This window comes from Pipistrellus hanaki (genome assembly GCF_964339955.1).
Source record: "Pipistrellus hanaki genome assembly, chromosome: 1".
NCBI lineage: Eukaryota > Metazoa > Chordata > Mammalia > Chiroptera > Vespertilionidae > Pipistrellus > Pipistrellus hanaki.
Window position 1 is genome coordinate 99,212,110 of NC_140503.1, and position 17,392 is coordinate 99,229,501.

The 17,392-nt window shown below is 44.4% G+C and overlaps 1 long non-coding RNA gene across 1 annotated transcript in view; it reads left to right on the forward strand.

Annotated features, from left to right (window-relative positions):
• The window catches only part of LOC311633794, a 96,746-nt gene extending 79,702 nt beyond the window's left edge, over nucleotides 1-17,044 (forward strand). The window contains exons 3-5 of the long non-coding RNA XR_014797015.1: nucleotides 13,739-13,853; nucleotides 14,476-14,610; nucleotides 15,936-17,044. This is a non-coding gene — a long non-coding RNA (uncharacterized lncRNA). The remainder of the gene's footprint in view (nucleotides 1-13,738; nucleotides 13,854-14,475; nucleotides 14,611-15,935) is intronic.
• The last annotated feature ends 348 nt before the right edge of the window (nucleotides 17,045-17,392 follow it).

The window sequence follows — 17,392 nt, forward strand, 5'->3', positions numbered from 1 at the left end:
ATCTCAACCCATCCTCCATGCCCCTGTCCAGTCCCTCCTGCCACAGCCCCTGGTACCCTGTCTGCCAGTGGCCCTACTCCTGCCACCGCTGCTCCCACACACTGACAGCCCTGGCCCCTCTCACAGCTGCTGATGGTACGGAGTGGGTACAAGTGGGGCTGGCACTGTCAGTGGGTGTGAGCAGTGGCTGCTGCTCCGATCCACCCTCAGGAGCAGAGGGAGGTGGAGAAGCCCCCGGGGCCAGCAGCCACTGCTTGTACCCTGACAGTGCTAAGTGATTGGGGGTTGGTGCCAGGCACCAGCAGTGGGTGAGAGTGCTGGGCAGGACCACAGTACACGGGAGCAAAGTATTTTCAATAACCACCAGAGGATTTCCCCGATGACAGCAACTGGCACCCCACTTTGGTCTGGCGCCCCCCACTGACCTGCTTCACCCCACTCACCTGCTGCATCCCACCTCAGCTGATGCCCACCATGTTCCGTGCGCGCCCTCTGGTGGTCAGCACATGTCATAGTGACCAGTTGTTTGGTAGTTCCACCATTTGTTCTATTTGCATATTTAGCCTTTTATTATATTGGATTGTTTCTATGTCTCAATTCCCAGCCAACTATAAACTTTTTAACCTCCACAGTGGGCTTCTATTAGGTCTAGTAATAATTAATGTTGTTTTCTAATACTTTTTTTAAATCGAATTTATTTAAACAATACAACAAAATTTAATCAACAATATAGTTGCCGTTGTTTTCTACTACTTGTGCCCAATGCTCAGGAAGCATTTTAATCCCTCTGTTGTAAAATTCTTGTGATTTTGATGCAAAAAATTCGGTCAATGCATTTTTGAGGCATTCTTCATTATTAAATTTTTTTCCAAGAAGAAAGTTTTGCAAAGAACAAAACAAATGGTAATCGGAAGGGGCAATATCAGGAGAATATGCAGGTTGAGGGAGAACTTCCCATTCCAACTGGCGCAGTTTTTCAGCAGTGATTCTTGCAGTATGTGGTCGTGCGTTATCGTGGTGAAGAATTACGCCCTTCCGATTAATCAGCGCGGGTTCTTTTTCTCTTAAAGCTTGGGCTAACCTTTCCAATTGGGCACTATACACTGCACTTGTAATGGTTTGGGTAGATGGTAAAAGTTCATAATGAAGAATTCCTTTAAAATTCCACCAAACACACAACATCACTTTTTTCGCATGCAAGTCAGGTTTTGGCGTGGGCTGCGGAGCCTCATTTTTGTCCAACCATTGAGGCCGCCTTTTCAAATTAACATACAGCATCCATTCCTCATCTCCGGTAACAATTTGCTCTAAAAACGGAAAACGGTTTTGACGAGAGAGGAGCGAACTGCAAATTGTGACTCTTTGATTACGGTTGTTGTCGGTCAACTCATGAGGAACCCATTTTCCAAACTTTTGGACTTTGCCAAGTGCACGCAATTGATTGGAAATTGTTTTTTGTGAACAATTTAAAGTTGTCGCAAGCTCTTGTTGGGTAATTTGAGGATTTTGCACCAAAAGAGCTTGAAGAGCTTCTTGATCAAAATTGGACACACGGCCTCGACCACTCTTGTCATCTAACGAAAAATTTCCCTCGCGAAATTTCTCAAACCAACGCTGGCATTTTCTGGCGCTAACTGCATCTTGACCAAGAGCACTACAGATGTTTTTTGCAGCCTCACTTGCTTTTCTTCCTAATTGGAACTCCTAAAGCATGCAGTGCCGAATATGCTCTTCATCCGCCATCTTCTTAGCCCTAGTTTTGCAACAAAAACCAAACCAAACACAAACTTTTTCAAGCAAAAACTTGTTAATTGCACTTCACACGTTCTGTAGATACCACGTGTTTGAAGGTTATGTCAATACAAGTCAACGCCAAGCAAGATTTTAAACGAATGTTTAAAAACGACATTAATTATTACTAGACCCGATACCTTGCCTAGAAAAGGTAGATGCTCAATAAATGGAAACTTACCTTGATTATTTTGAGTTGGAGTATGAGTCTTCTTTCTCACCAACCTGGGAACTTACCAAGCATAAGGAACTTATCTCCTGCCTGGTTGATGGAATGGGGACCAATGAAGCTGGCCAATTCAGTCCTTCATAGTAAAGCTAAACCAGATCTCTCAGCAGTAGTTGGCAACGCAAGTCTGCTCAAGATGTTGGTGCTAAGCTCCCCAATTTTTGCATGAACATTTCCACAGATCCCAGGAATCCCATCTGCCACATGAGCCTAGACAGGTTTCCCTCCATTAGAGCCTCAAAGAGTGCAGGGCTAGGCAGTCTGCTGTTTCCACCTGAGGAGTGGCCACCATGCCTGCTCTGCCCCTGGTCTGATCAAGGGGAAGGAAGCTCAAAAGGAACAAAAGGAATCACTCAGAGACCTTCTTACATTGTCAGGGCCAAGCATTGTGATGTCCATCTGCATGGGGCCTGCTCTCCAGCTCTGCTTGAAGAAAGCCCTCTGGGCCTTGCTACACACTGAGTCTTCTTCCTCTTGCCCTCTTCTCAAATGCCATCTGCCTCCACCTTTGCAGATTTCTCATTTGATAATGGAGCCATTCTTATTCCTACAGATCTTGGAGGGGTCCTGTTGTACAGAGTCTGTCCAGGAGGGATATACATGTCCTTTGGAAAAGAAGGTGATGTCATACTTATGCCAATGTTTAAGCACCCTCACTTCTAGGAAGTTCATCCTTGTATCTGACCCCATTCTATCAGTGCAGTGCAGCTGAAGCTGTTTGCTCGCTGTCCTCCACAGAGCTTGGCTCCTGTCCTCAAGCTCATTCCTTTGTCTTCACTTTGCTGGTTGTGTGACCAAGATGGGGTCATTCTGTGACCTCACTTTAAATCTCAGAGCCTGGGGATCAGTTTTTATCATCTGTCCATATGCTCATAATTACATCTGCTCATAATTACATGGTCCATCTGTCATAATTACATTTTCGATTTTGTCACTTACCATCATTTTGTATTTCCTTGAGCAGCTGAGTATGCCCATGAGGAGCTGGAGCGAGGTGGTCCCTGTACTTTCTGGCCAATTGGTGGTTCCTGAATCCATCACTCAGGAATGGGAAATTGCTGGCACCTGCCCCCAGGCTTGCTGTAGAACAGGCTGAGTAAGCTTCAGCCCTCACCCTCTGCCCCAACTAAACTGCCTTGGCTGTGGCCCAAGGCTCTGATCCAGGATATTCCTGTTGCCAACTCCTCCAGCTGATCGCCTGCCTGTGGGCTTCAGGGTGACCTGGGGCTTCTCTCCAAATCACTGCAGGAAGCTGTGAGTCCACTAGGCTGCCCTGGGCTGGGCACCTGCTCAACTGGCTTCTCCTGAACTTGCTGTGAGAATGAAGGAAGCTTGTTTTAATTCTCTGTGCCTGCAGGTCCTCTTTCACCAGGAGGGGATAAGAGTCTAAATCTAAGTTTGGGGAAAGAGTAAAGAGAGGGTTCAGAGTAAAATGATTTTTGAAGAAATTACACACACTCTGACAGCCTTTCATTGGGGCTTATTGTCAAAGGAACTAATGAAATTGAGCTCACACATGGGTCACACACAGGGGACAATACTTTTTCCATAAAAAAAATGAGCCAGACACCAGTCCCAGATGGAGTCCTGCCACTGATTCTAGTTTGAGCTGTGGTCTTTGTCACAGTTTACATTGTGAGCCTGGACCAGCAGTCTGGTCTCTGGCCAAGACTAATTTCTAATCCTAGGCCATCCTCTGGTCTCCATCTTGCTCCAGGTTGAAGGTTAGTCCTGTGATTAACTGGGTACCATACTTATATCTCCTGCCCCCATAGCTGTTAGAGTGGCTCTCTGGTCAATGAGGCTCTGGGGAAGGGACAGAAAATGGTCTCCACCAGAAGGCTTTTCTCTCCCTCTCTGTTCCCAGTTCCACCTCCTACAAGAAGTCTTCCCCAACACCCCTGTCCCCTCTGAGCGTACTGCAGTTTCCCTTAGCATAGACTCAATGGTCCGCATTTGGCACCAGCCACCCACAACCCTAAATACTGCTTTGCCATTTGATAGAGTATTGACTACTGCAGCCCTGCTAACCAGGTGGAATTGATATTCCAGTACCTTCAACATCACAGGTTCTGGAAGTGGTACCTCTGAGGCCTCATTTTATACTTTGTGGTGCTGTATCAGAACAAGTTTGGCTGCTGAAACAATGACTTAAATATGATAGAAGTATACTTCTCACCCAGGTCCTGGGGTATTTATGAGACCTCCATTGTGATTCTCTGCCATCCCAGGATGTTGCTGTGCCCATTGTGTCCCAGCTGGCAGGAAGGGTGATAGTAAGTACTGTCCAGGGGCATTTGGCCTGCTTTGCCCTTGCCCTGCTATGCTTTAGCTTTATCACAGAGCCTAGAAGCCTCAACACTGAATGACTCAGGCTCCTTTGACACTAGGATTCTAGATGTGACTAGTTCCAGCCAATGAGCTTCAACCACATGGCTCTGGAAGGCAGAAAGAAGGTGGAAGCTATTCTTCCTAAGGCAGTGGACACAGCTGGCCTTTAACCTCTGCCCATGAGAATTTTGACTAGTGGCTAGATCTCCAGTGCGCTGAAGATCACCTTGTGTCTGTGGGCAGCTGCAACATTGGAGTGTTCTGGAGCTTCCTGACCTCTGGTCTACAGCTGCCATGACTACAAATCCTAGCAGTATTTCACCACCTTACTGTTTCCAGTCCTGCCAATGATTTTTTAAGTGCCAACTTTATTATTATGACCCATTTTACTTGGAACACCTAGATTAGATCCTGCTTCCTGCACTACACCCAGACTGATTCCCAGACTATGTCTACCACACCCTATTGGCAAAATCACATCTAGGGAGGCTGGAAGTAGACTTAGTTCTGAGAGGCCATGTCCCAAGCTAAAACATAGGAGATCTATTACCAAAGGAAGAGGAAGAGAATGGATTCTGTCTTCGGTGCTGTGATAAACCTGCAAAAATAGAACAGGTCTTGTGAGGGCTACTACCCCAGCGCTGGTAACTTTAAAGTCTTTCAAGGCCACATAATCACTACAAATTCTAGAACCCAATCATGTGAATACAAGGCTACTGACAAAACCAGTTGCTCTGCCACTGATATTCTGATCAAAATGTGGAGATGATGTGAATGATGTGGGATATAGACTCTGGGTCACTGTGTCAGTTGGGCCTCCTCTGTGCCTTGCCTTTGCCCTGCACTAAATTTATATTAAATTCATTCATCCAACAAGCCCTGGGCTCCCCCCACTCCAGTGCTTACCTCCAACTCAGCACCAGAACATAGGATGATACTGGTCTGACCTTAGCTCTTCTTCTCCTATGAGATAGGGTGGGCGTCCGATTTGGAAACAACTTTGTCTGATAATATCTGGATTCCTAGAGTCCAGTTCTGCTGGCTCAAACCCTGTCCTCCATCCATGTTCCCCCTGTCCTTCCCTAACCTGCAATTCTTCTCCACTGGGACTCCACAAATGGTGCTTCTTCACCTGGCACACCTTCTCTACCTTTCTCCCCTGAGTCTTATCCGCCAAGACCCATCAGGTACCACCTCCTCCAAAAACACCCCAGAGGGAACCAGGTACCTCCTCTGAGCTACCACAGCTTCTAAGCTTCCCTCTGCAAGTTCTCTTACAAAGAGTGTGTCAGGGATCAATGGTAACAGCATCTCCCAGAGGTAGTTGGAAATGTGGAATCTTGGGCCCCATCCTGGGTTCCCTGAAGCAGAACTGCAGTTTAACAACATCCTCAGGTGATTCCTGAACACATTCAAGTTTGGGAAGCGCAACCCTCATCCCACTGATCATATGGACCTGGATTCATCTTTCTTCTCCTGTCAGGCAGTGAAGTTGTCTGAGGGCAAGCAACATTTTTTTATTCTTTTTATTCCCTCCTTCCTTCCACAGTCAGGGTGCCAGAGTTAGAAAATAAAATACAGGACACCCAATTAAACTTTATGAATAATAAATAATAATGTCCTCTGCGTGGAGTGCTCCACCGTCCTCTTTCCCACTGTGGAGAACCCAAGCCAATAGGCCTGATACTAAGTCAGCCAATATTATCCCTTAACATGTACTCAACCCATGTCAGTAATTCTTTTCTATTGCTCAGGTTAATCTGGATTTAGCATATTATGTCAGATGACATTATATTATAATAATGTTATTACTATTATTATTGCCACTATTGATGGTTATATCATGCTACTTTATGGATCACTGTGATTATTTTCCCTGCAGAGGATTTTATGCTCTTGTTACTGACTTCATTATAGTACTGATGGCTGAAACCTTCCTCAGGACTCTGAATGGCAGGTGCCTGGAAGCTCAGACTCTCCCTCAGGCACCACAGCCATCAATGAAAGCCTAACCAGAGAGTGGGTATGTTTACATTGAGTCTTATGGGGAAACAGAGATATAATGTTAACTTCTGAATCAAAATCTAGTCAGCAGTTCCCAGAGTGTGGTCTTTGGCCCAGCAGTATTGACATTACTTGGTAGCTTGTTAGAAATGAAAATACTTGGACTTTACTCCAGACCTCCTGAATCAGAAACTCTGGTGGTGGGCCTCTCAGGAGATTTGATACATCCTAATTATAAGAATCACTGATCTAGGAGGTGTGTAGGAGGACTTGGAGCTCTCTGGTCCCTTCCAACCCTATGACAATAGTTCTGCTGCATTCCCCAGGATCTAGGGAGACAAAGGCCATGGGGGCAGGGGAGAGCATGGGCACCAGGGAAAGGGATAATATTGGCTGACTTAGTATCAGGCCTGTTGGCCCAAGTTCTCCACAGTGGGAAAGAGGACCGTGGAGCACTCCATGCAGAGGACATGCCATGTGCCAAGGTTCTGAGGCTTGGCAGCAATGGGCAAGTTTAGGCAAGTTTAGGTTTAACTGGCATCTATGACATGAGTAAAGGTGGCTTAGAGCCAGAGCATGGCAGCTCATCCAGTGGGCTTTATAAAATCTTTTATGGTTGTTGAACAGGAGATGGGTGTGGTCAAAGCTGTGCTTGTGGAGAGTGGAGAGGGTGAGAAAAGAAGCTGGAGCACAACAAGGAGGATCTTCCAGCACTGCCTCTAACAGCCACAACATACCACCTGTCACCCTGGCTCCAAGAGTAAAGTTGGTGTCCTTCTCCACAAAGGCAGCTCACAGCCCTGGCCAGCTGGCCTTTGAAGCTCTTGCCAGCTGGGGATTTGGGATCTGTTACAGTGAAGGCCATAATGGTTCTGACACCCTCTGGCAGGTCTTGGGCCTGAGTTTCCCGGCAGATGCTTTGACCTGGCAGCAGCTTTTGCCACAGGCGTTAGCGAGGGCTGGTTTTTGTGGGGGAAAATGGAAGGGGATTGAAACTCACAGAAAGCATGATGGCAGACAGGATCTTGCCCTGTCCCCACCCTGCTTTCCTGGCCTGTGGGGAGATGGCCACCCTGGATATGGCCTTGTTAAGTCAAAAGAAGGAGGAAGCAGAATGGGTGTTGGGGAAGGTAGGAGAGAAGGAAAGAATATTTGCACAACTCCTATTCACCTCCTCTCACAATCTTTACCCAACTCCAGCCCTGCCTCAGGAAGTGAACGGGGTCTCTTCTTTTCCTTTGAGGAGTGTCAAAGAGAACAGCAGCTTTGTGGTCCCTTGTGGACTGGCATCTTTGGGAGCACAGCCAGCTGTGGTTTTCTTATTAAAGACATTGGCCATAGATTCAGCAGTGGAGTCCTCTCCTGTGGCTCTATAGGCAGTGGTCATCACTGAGAGGGTTTCTGGCAGCAGAGCAAGGACATGGCATAACCCCACTTGATAGCAGAGAACAGTTTCCCCAGAACAGTGGAAGCACACCATGGAAACTTTAAATATCACTGTGTGTTGGGGGGAGGGATTTTTACATAGGGCAAGGGTCAGTGAATTAATGACAATTGCTGTGAAGTTATCTCCATTGTACACCTGTAGATTTACAAGTGTAGAGTCCCTGACATAATACAGGCATCTGACAAAACTTGACAGATGGACATTGAGTAGTCATTGCAACCCAAGGTTTTCTGTAGCCCCGTGGACCCTTCCTCCAATCCCTTGGGGACAAAGCCATTGATTCCTGCAGGTCCTGGGATGTATCTTCCTGCTTTTCATGGACAGACATCTGGGCTCACCCTCTGATGAGAGATCCCCAGAGAAGCAACAAGTTTCCACTTCCTAAAGCCAAAGAGTCAGAGCTAGGGCTCTTCATAAAACAGAGGCCCACTGGTAAAAATTATTCATTCCAAGTCCTGAAGATGGCTCTAGAGTCTGGGTTATCTGACTTCCACACTAGTATTGGCTCCACTGAGTCATGTTATCAGTCTCAGTACCATCCCTGCAGCGGTTGGGGAGAGTTTGCCTAAAAGTGTGCTCTGACATCATGGGACCAGAGCTGCAGGGTTTCCCAACTTCCTGTGCCTCACTCCCCTTGACAGTGACCTTGGGAAAAGCTGTCCCTTATCCCTCTGGTTGCCCATGCCTCTAGGGGAGTTGTTGGGGTTAGTGGTTACATATTGGGCGGAATGATGGTTAAGTTACAGAGGCTGCAACCAGGTTGACTGAGGTCATATTCCTATTCTGCACTTACTAGCTATGTTGATCTTGGGCAAATCTCCCAACCGCTCTGTGTCTCATTTTTTTTAAATCTCAAAATAGGGATGCTAACAATGCCTACATCACAGAATTGCTATAAGGATAAGATGAAATTTTAAAATAGAAGACTTAGAACATTATCTATACACTGTAAGAGCTAGACAAGAATATAATGTAATAAAATACCAAGAGCTGGGCCCAAGACCGAGATCGAGGTACATGGGACTTGATGAGCAATCCTCAAAGGAGAAAGGGAGGGAGGAAGTAGGACACAATATTAGAAAGACTTAAGTAAGAACATGATCTCAGCTGGCATCTGGCTGCACACTCTGGAACCCTAACCACAGCACAGAGGCAGCCTCACCCTTTGGCAAGAAGCAGGGGTCAGTACAGGTGCAACAGGGCAAACTTTTGCCTATACCACTCAGCACTTGTGTACAGGATGCCTGAGCAGCAGGGAAGGTGGAGCCTCCTGGCAGAAGTGAATTCCATTTGCCAAAGGCAATTCTAAAGAAGTGGGTGCTTTGCACCATTAGCAGCTAACACTTGCAGCAGCTGCATAGGCCCAGCAAAGGGATCTGGGCAGGCACCAATGGTCCTGGCACAGAGCACTAAGATCTTCCTTGACAGAAAGAAGGACATTGTCCCTAGTCCTGCAGCATCTCTTATAGTTCCAGCAGAGTGGTCTGCCTCTGCTCCCCCACTCTCATCAAGAGCCAGCGAAATTTAGGGCATCATCACCCCTGCATCACTTTATCAGCTCTCCTCTGTCACCTAATCCCCAAAAGAGCCTCCTTGGACTCAGGAGGCTCTGACTTCTCTATCCAAGCAGGGCCCAGCCTTCTGGTGATAATTTTACCTCAGCTACCCCCACCTAGGTCCCCATGGTGGGGACTTTACCATTCAGGAATTTCTATCACACTGTGAGCACCTCGAAGGAAAATTGGCAAAATTAATTGGAAATTAAAGTCACCAAAATGAGCACTGCATTAAGAAACTATTAACTCCAAATGACTGCTGGAAGGGATCTGAAGTTAATTATAAAGGCTGCTTGGTTATTTTGTGTATTTTCTGCCTCACAGTATCATCTTAGATCCTGAGGTCTGGGTCTGATCAGCATTCTGTAGATACCAGTGTTCGTTTTGAGAGGTGTGGTCCTCCCCTGGACCCATGAACCAACTCAGGCATTGAGGAAGCCTCCTTGGCCTGAGTCAGGGCCTCCCTACTAACCCCGTGCCTGATGAATAGCAGCTTGAGCCCATACATGCCCCCTGCCTCAGTACTCTCTAAAGGAAGCCATTGCCAGAGACATCCCAAGAGTCCTTTCCCACACATTATTGCATAATAGGCACCACCATCCACTTCATTAGGCTCTGCTGGGGATCAGGACTAAATTGGATAAAATGGAAGAAGCACATGGCTTATTAGCCAATGGGGATGTGGGAGAGAGTTGGGGTAGGGAAAGCTGATTGATTGCCAAAAGAATCTCCCAGATATACTGCCCTGAAAGACAATTCTGTACCATGTTCCTCTCTCCCTGGGAGCAATCTATGGCAGTACAAAAGACTATTAGGGTGGGAGCCCCACAAAGACACCGGATTTTACTGTTTTGATCACAGATTTATTCTCAGTACCTAGACTGTAGTTTAGAACAATATAAATGAATGAGTAAATTGCAACCCCCCAGAAATATTTACTAGACCAGGTGCCAAGGGAAAGGAACTATTTGTGATGGCCATTCAGCTGCTGGGAGCCAGGTATCTCAACTGAAGGATGTGATTGAGGCTGCCATGGTTTTTCACTGGTGCTATGGCAAAGCTAGCTCCCCTTGATCTTATCTCACATCCCCACCTCCCACCCTCATCTCTATATTATGTATGAGACTAATTTTTCTAAAATCCATATCTAATTATACCCCTCCCAATGATTCTTTGCTACCAACAGAGTAAACTGTAACTGTATAAAAGGGCCCCAGCCTGCCATTGGAGAGCCTCAGAGGTCTAAAGTCCCCACAGCTCCCCATCCTGAATGTTTCTCCTCCAAGAAGCTTTTTCCAAACACCTGGGACCACTATGAATGTCAGTTCTCTCTTTTGTTATTTTCTTAGTCTTGAATTTAGCATGAAGCCAGCCATTGTCTACTAATTTTCTTCTTAGTGTCTTATGAGTGTTCCCCCCACACACACACACACATCATCATCCTATATAATATAGAGGTAATATGCAAATTCACTATCACACCCTCACAAGATGGCTGCCCACAACCAGGTCAGCAGGGGGCTTAGTGAAGGATGACCAAATGACTGAACAAACACACTGCATGGGGCGACCAGGCCAGCAGGAGGGTTAGTGAAGGATAACCAAATGACTGAACAGCAGGCTGCATGGGGCGACCAGGCTGGTGGGGGGACCGTGAGGGGCAATCAGGCCAGCAGAGGGGGCAGTTAGGGTGACCAGGCTGGCAGGGGGGCAGTTAGGGACAACCAGACCAGCATGCTGAGGCAGTGAAGGGTGATCAGGTCTGTGAGGGAAGGGGCTGTTAGGGGCAACCAGGCAGGAAGGCAGATGAGCAATTAAGAGCCAGTGATCCAGAATTGTGAGAGGGATGTCTGATTCAGTTTAGGCCCCATCCCAGAGATTGGGCCTTATCTGGCAGTCAGATATCCCTTGAGGGGTCCTGGATTGGAGAGTGTGCAGGCTGGTAAGGGGACTCCCTCCCACGCCCTGAGCATGAATTTTGTGTACCAGGGCTCTAGTGAGAATGATAATTTCCTTGAGCAAATGGATTAGTATTTTCTTGAGGCTCCCACGGAAAACTGTGGAAAGGGCTGAGAACATAGAGATCTCATTATGAAAGACACTCACTGCTCAATCAAGAAATTTATTGGCTCCCCTCTTTACACTCCCTCACCACATTTTCTCATCATAGCTCTCAGCCCACCTCTACTTGGCAATTCTAACACTCTCTTGTAAACATGGGGGGCATTGGTCATGGAGTCAGCAGTGGGTTGTCCCTTCTCCTTGAATCCCCAGCACTGGTACAGTTCCTGGCACTCTCAGGAGACAATGGAACAATACCTCTCCAGCTGTCTATTTGGATCCCACACTCTGACAGAGCCTAAGCTACACCTTCCAAAGCATTAGCTCCTTCATGTACTCATTTCTCATTTATTTGTTCAGTATCTTTAGTAAACATTGACTATGTGTCAGATACTAAGTTAGGTATTGGGGAGAGAGTGATAAAAAGGCAAGACATTTTCCTTTGTTTATCATAAACTGGCTTTCTTGAGGTTGAAAATATAATTAAATCATCCCATGGTTTCATTGCTTGGCACATAAAGTGTTCACTAATGTTTACTGAATTAGTTAGTAATGTGTCTAGCTGTGGTCTCCCATTAATCCTATGGGATTTTAGAGGGACTGACATTGCTATAAGTCTGGAGTTGGAAAAGTCATACAAAGACCAGCTCACTGATAAGATGTGTACATTCAGCAGACATTTCCTAAAAATTCCCTGTCCTTGAGGAACCCATTGTCTAAAAGAGAAGACAAAGATACATCCTGTGGGGGTAAGTGCCAGATTAGAGAAACAGCAAGACATTGGTGCAGGGGCAGTGATAACAGATGCTGTCTTCTACTCTAGAGGGTAGGGGGCTTCCCAGAGGATGGGATTCTTGACCTGGAGAGTCTAACAGAAGTGCCTTCCACAGACAAAGTAAAAAAGGCAGAAGGAATGAGGCATGAAAAGAAACAGTGAAGACCTGGGACATTTAGGGAACTGATGGTGGGAGCTGAACATCCCCAGAGTTTATGAGATAAAGGAGAGGGTGGATGAACAGGTTAGAGGGAAGGTATATTATAGCTCAGGAAGCACATGTGGTTCTGGAAGAGACTCAAATGTTGATACAGCCTCTTGAGAAGACAGCAGAGAAGGAGAAAGCAAAAATCTGGAAGGATAAGAAATACAAACCCAGCAGGTGGGGTGAGATGTTTATCTATAGTTCTTGTCTGGTCAGCATCCATTCACTCTCCATCTGGTAAGAGCATTTTCCTCTGTGAAACAGTCCTCTGCCAGGTTAAGTCTGCTTATCCACTTGGATTGCCTACCCAACATCTACCCCAAGCCAATCACAATATTCCACTCTTCTGGCCACAGTGATTGTCTCAGAGATAATCACATGACCCCATGCAAGCCACTGAGACTCAGTTCTTAGTTGTTGTTGTTGTTGTTATAATGAAGTGGATCTTTCTTTTATGGAGATGTTGAGAGATATGAGAAGCTGAAAATGGTTATAGCCCTCTGACTGCCACATGATAAAGGCCTACTCAAATGAAGCTAATACTGAGGAATACAGCACCAAAAAATGACATATATATTTGAGTTCATATCGTATCATCTGAGTTCTGTGAGCCATAAATCAGCTAGATTTTGTAGAAAACTTTTTGTTTGAAAATTAAGCTAATTTGGATAAGGTTTTTGTAATTTGCAACTGAAAAAGTCTTAACACACTGAGAAAGATTATAAAGAAGTTTGAGTCTCCTGGAGGTGAATATTGGGTTAACTATTAGTATTGTCTAGCTTGGAGTGGGGAAGATGAGCAGAAAGCTGTGTGACTAAGATGAGTGGGTTTAGGAAACTTGTGTGGAAAAAGTCCAGAGAACACCACTGAATTACTAGTTGAGAAAAGTAGTTTAAATTTAAAGAGATGATGGACCTAGGACACATACAGGTAGGAAAGCTGGTTTATCCAGGAACTGGGGCAGGTAAGGTGCAGGGAGTGACTTTACAATTAAGCCTCAGACTGACCAGTGGCAGGACCACAAACAAGTCCTAGCTTGGAGGGCAGAGACCTCTTGGCATAATTAAGCTGGACGTTATAGTCCTCCCTAGTTCCTTCCTGGGTAGCTAATGGGCTGTGGGAGGTGCAGCAAGTGCTGCCAAAACAAGGTGAAACTCACAAGAACATTGTAAACATGTTGACCACTTCCCTTGTTTTGCTTTGTGTGATCTGACTATAAAATAAAGCTTTGGCTTGCAGGCTGGGTATTTCTGTGTCCTCGTCCAGGCACAGGAGATCTACCAAGCCCCGGCTGTATTCTCCTGTCTGTCTTCTTTAATCCTTCACTGCCTCTCCTCAGGTTCACCCTTGGCTGTGCTGGCATGGCACATGTGGCGTCCAATATGGAATGTGTGTATGGGGGAACTATAATTGTAAGGTGAAAGGATGCTCCAGTGCAGAAAGCAAAAAGTAAGGTAAGGAGAGCAGTTTGGTAATAGCTAGGTGTAAAACATGGGAAATTCAAGATCTTAGGAAAGGGATATCTTAAACAATGCTCAAATAAGCATAGTCAAATTTCTAAATTTCTTAAGGTGTCAAAAGGTACTTTCTTAAATTAGGCTCAAGGAATACAAGTGCCCTTGTCATCTTTAACTATGTGGGCTCTTGTTTGAACTGCATTATGCCCACTTTGTATTGAGAATCAAAATTTGTAACACTTAAGGCCTCAGATCCTCCACCCCTCGTGTGTGAAGGCTCAACAGCTAGAGAAAATGGGGCTAACAGTCCTCTTACAAAGGACTCTTTAATGCTTTGTCTGAAAATTACAATATAACACCTTGGGACAGGCAAATTTTAGCAAAAATAACTTTAAACGCCAGTTAATGCTGTGGAGAGCAGAATATGATAAGATCTGTGAACAACAGGCTGAGATCTAGGCTTCATTCTGGCTGTAAGTCCCAAGCAGTATAAAAAACATCTGAAAGATTCATGAAAAGAACTCTGATTTATTAAGTCTTATCTATGTCTTATGGGTGCTTGTTGGTTGATTGTTGTTTTATCTGTCTGTGTTGTTTGCTTTAATTTGTTTAATGTTAGTCTATTAAGAAACAGTAGATGCCCAGACCATTACTAAATTTTCCCAGAGCAAACAGAATGTGGGGATGGAGAGGAAGAATATAAACAATACACATGGCTGATGTCACAGGTTCTAGAAAAATTCCCTAGACAAAGGTAAGTAACTAAAAAAGGCCCCAGCCCATTAACTACTGGGTCTTTGGATGATCCTATAAAATGGAAGCCCATTCTTGGGAGTGTTGTTAAAAGTCCCATTTTTGCCATATTTTTATTCCCCAGTTCGTCACTTGAAATTAGAATAGATGAAAAATTTCTCACAATTTAGGGATACATCTGTCATTTCTGTACCTGTGAAGAGAAAAAGGCTAGCTTAAGAGAAGGCACACCCCACCCTATTTTGGGTGGCCTCTTGAATTTAACCCCATCTCTTCACAGATGCTATGGATTAAACCCAAGACTCTTTCTCTTTAAAAGATGGCAAAAATGACACAAGAAAAAATATACAGGCTGGGTTTGGGCAACAAGTGTTTCCATATTAATGGGTAGTTCTTGAATAATAATGGATTGCCTTCCAACATTTCCTCACAGGTTCCGGGGCACTCCTGTTTTTATAAAGGAAAATAAAATGAAATAATACTTTAACATTAAAGCCACTGAAAGTCAGGAAGTTATCTCTGTTACAGAAATTGCCAAAGAAAATGCCTCGGATAATAATAATTGGCTTTAAAATCTCAAAATTGTTAAAACATAAATAAATGTAACTAAAATGAAAGAATTTGTAATAAAGCTTTTTTAGTAATAATTATAACTATATTAATAATGTAAGTCCAGCCACTCAAGAGGAGACTGACTGCCTCTCTGTTAGAGAAAAGGGCCAGTCACCTTTCCCCCTGTAAAAGCAGAAAAACCACAGCACCAACCTTAGATGTTATCTCTAAGAAAGAATGTGGCAGTTTTAAAATTCAAGCAGTCTGGAGGCCTGCTCCCTCCTCCCCCTGCCTTTTTGCCATGCTTATACATAGTTTTCCAAAGTCCTTGGTAACTTAAAGACTTTAGAACATTGCTAAATTAAATAATAAAAGTTATTAATTATCTAGGTATTTTAAAATTACAAAATACTGAAATATAAATCTTTTTTATTTTTATTGTTTAAAGTATTACATATTATTACATATAGTAGTACATATATCTCATTTCTCCCCCATTACCTTCCCCCATGAAATATAAATCTTATCTTCCTTAAACCAAGGACACTTAGAAGCACAAAAACAAAAAGAGGGAGAAAGATGTTATGGAGGGATATTATGTGTTAAAGTTTTTGAATTATGATGCAGAGGGTTTTACAGAATCCAAAAGCATTGGGCCTTCAGTACAATAGTCTCCACCAGGTTAACCCAATGGAAGGATGCACCATCTGGGCAATGGTTTGGACCAGATCCAGTAATGATGTGGAGAAGAGATTGTGTTTTTTATCTTTCCAGAAGGAACAGTGCAGCCGATTTGGGTTCCAGACCATTATGTGCATCACCACAATGGACCCAGAGGAGCTCCTTGGCCATTCATTCAAAAGACTGAGAGTTGCCCCATAACAGCAATGTAGAAGAACAAAATAAAGGCTATACAAGGGGCTGAGGTGTCAAAATGGGGTCAGCTGAAGAAATTAACAACTGAAGCCCAGCAGATGGTAGAAAAGCAAGAAGTGGAAGCTACTCCCTCACCCATGTTTCTGGCTATGCTAGCATTGGTTAGCTTCCAGTCTTCTGTAAAATCTTGTGCAGCCAAGTCTGAGGACTCTGAGTAACTATACACCAGCAGCAAAAGAAACTTTCATTCTGTAGCTAAAAATGTTAACATGTCTGTAGTTTGATTTCTCTCTTACTTCTGTGTTGTATTGGCATTATTTTGTTATTGTTTTAATAGCCAGAGTTTTGTTATTAATGTTCAAGTTTTAAAATGTTAACATGTCTGTAGTTTGGTTTTTGCATTGGCATTGTTTTGTTACTATTTTAATAGTCAGAGCTTTGCTGTTCAAGTTTTATCTTTATTATAGTAGTTTAAAAACAAACAAACAAACAAACAAACAAAAATGGAGAGATGTAGGGAGTGGCTATAGAGTTAAATCTCAGACTGACAAGTCCCAGCTTGGAGGGCAGAGCCCTCTTAGCATAATTAAGCTGGACGTTATAGTCCTCCCTAGTTCCTTCCTGGGTAGCTAATGGGCTGTGGGAGGTGCAGCAAGTGCTGCCAAAACAAGGTGAAACTCACAAGAACATTGTAAACATGTTGACCACTTCCCTTGTTTTGCTTTGTGTGATCTGACTATAAAATAAAGCTTTGGCTTGCAGGCTGGGTATTTCTGTGTCCTCATCCAGGCACAGGAGATCTATCAAGCCCCGGCTGTATTCTCCTGTCTGTCTTCTTTAATCCTTCACTGCCTCTCCTCAGGTTCACCCTTGGCTGTGCTGGCATGACATACTAGGGAAAGACCTCATCCTGAGCTGGGAAGGAAGGTAGCTATGAAGGGAGTCATGAAAAATACAGGATTGTGCTCAAAACAAAAATCTGTTCCAAATGGAATAAACTAGAGCAGAAGTTGGCAATTTTTTTTTTCTATAAAATGGCAGTTAGTAAATATTTAGGCTTTGTAGGCCATACAGTATCTGTTGCAACTGCTCAACTCTGCTGTTGTAGACCTAAAGCATCCAAAGACAATTAGGAAAGAAATGAATATAATTATGTTTCAGAAAAATTTATTTACAAAAACAGGCAGTGGACCAGATTTGACAGTGGGCCATAGCTTGTCAGCCCTTGAACTAAAGAATGTAGACAGTTTAGTGCTATAGGTGTGCGCTAAGCTAACTAAGCTCTGAGTGCATGCGAGCATGTGTCTGGAACTCACAAATAATTTTTCATTTCATTTCTGCCATAGGAGAATTCC